General features: G+C 53.2%; 1 non-coding gene across 1 annotated transcript; it reads right to left on the bottom strand.

Annotated features, from left to right (window-relative positions):
• Nucleotides 1-1043: 1043 nt before the first annotated feature.
• On the bottom strand, nt 1044-1115 carry TRNAT-CGU. The gene has a single exon. It is a non-coding gene; the product is annotated as a tRNA-Thr (tRNA).
• Between the last annotated feature and the right edge of the window lie 705 nt (nt 1116-1820).

A 1820-nucleotide genomic window follows, 5' to 3' on the forward strand; every position in this document is an offset into this window, starting at 1 on the left:
GGTATAGATAGGAACTCTCGGTCTGGGGCAAGGGATGCTCTGTCGTCTTGGTGCTTGGGGGTGGGGGGGGAACAGTGGGAGTGCTTCTGGGGTTCTGGCCCCACTGCTGGACCCCCTGATGGCACCTGTGTGTGACACAGAGTGTTGGACTGGATGGGCCATTGGCCTGATCCAGCGTTGGCTTCTCTTATGTTCTTCTGAATTGCTCAGGAGGCAAGGGAGACCAGCCTAGATTCGTACAAGGATTCGACTGCATTTCCACCACCCAGAATCGCTTTGCACAGAGGCTCTTTCTTCCTGCGGAATCCGCGGCTCTAGCGAGGATAAAAATATATAGTTCGCCTGGGCAGGCGGTCCCAACGTCTATGCCAAAAAGGCACCACATTTTGCAGTTGGAATAAAAGCTCCCCAGACAGGCAATTTTTGTGCTCCGGCTTGAACAGCTCTGAATGCATTCACGGGATACAATATGCTTTCAAAAACATGCCAGTCCCTGCTCTTTCTACCGCAGTGGCCTCCTCTGGGCCACACATTACTGGCCATTGCCAACCGGGGCTACCATACACAGCCAGCCCGTGCTCTGGTGCCCCCTCCACCTCTGGCACCCTAGGCAACTGCCCAGGCACACCTAATTAACAGGCTGGCCATCTCTGAAGGGAATCTTGACCAGACAGAAGTTATACTGGTTGGGAAGGCTGAGGTCTTGGGAGGGCACAGCGCATCACATATTTAATGGCTTTCAGCTGACTCTCTCTCTCTGACTCAGTTATACTGGATTCAGCATTACTGTTGGAAAAACAAGTTAATTCAACGGCAGAAAATGCTTCCTTGTGTCTTTATTTAATCCAGAGGGCTAGGTCTTTCACCTCTTTCCCATCACCTCCTGCCTGGTCCCTTTCAATTGGAGATGCCAGGGTCTGAACCTGGGACCTTCTGCATGCCAAGCAGAGGCTCTTCCACTGAGCCACAGCCCCTCTTTACAGCTCTCTCTAGGGATTTAGGCAGAGATCTTTCACATTACCTCCTGCCTGGTCCTTTTTAACTGGAGATGCCAGGGATTGAACCAGGGACCTTCTGCATACGAAGCAGAGGCTCTACCGCTGAGCCACGGCCCCTCTTTACAGCTCTCCAGGGTCTCAGGCTGAGAGGCCTTTCCCATCACCTCCTGCCTGGTCCTTTTTACCAGAGATGCCAGGGATTGAACCTGGGACCTTCTGCGTGCCAAGCAGAGGCTCTACCACTGAGGTCTTTCCCATCACCTACTGCTTGGTTCTTTTAACTGGAGATGCTGGGGACCTTCCGCATACCAAGCAGAGGCTCTGCCACTGAGGTCTTTCCGATTACTTACTGCCTGGTCTGTTTTAACTGAAGATGCCGGGGTCCGAACCAAGAACCTTCTGCGTGCCAAGCAGAGGCTCTGCCGCTGAGATCTTTCCAATTACTTACTGCCTGGTCTGTCTTAACTGGGGATGCCAGGGATTGAACCCGACACCTTCTGCATGCCAAGCAGAGGCTCTGCCGCTGAGATCTTTCCAATTACTTACTGCCTGGTCTGTCTTAACTGGGGATGCCAGGGATTGAACCCGACACCTTCTGCATGCCAAGCTGATGATCTACCATTGAACCACTGAACCACAGCCCCTGTCTATGTCTCTCCAGGGTCTCAGGCGGAGGACTTTCACATCACCTGCTGCCTGGTCCTTTTCACTGGAGATGCCGCAGCCCCTCACCCCACGACAGACAGCAGCCTGCACTCTATCATTCTCTGTTGTAGCCCCTGCTTTTTGGAACGCCCTGCCTGATGTGGTCAGGAACACTCT

The sequence above is a fragment of the Gekko japonicus genome, unplaced genomic scaffold (assembly GCF_001447785.1).
Source record: "Gekko japonicus isolate JY-2015 unplaced genomic scaffold, Gekko_japonicus_V1.1 scaffold5115, whole genome shotgun sequence".
In the NCBI taxonomy this organism is placed as follows: Eukaryota; Metazoa; Chordata; class Lepidosauria; order Squamata; family Gekkonidae; genus Gekko; species Gekko japonicus.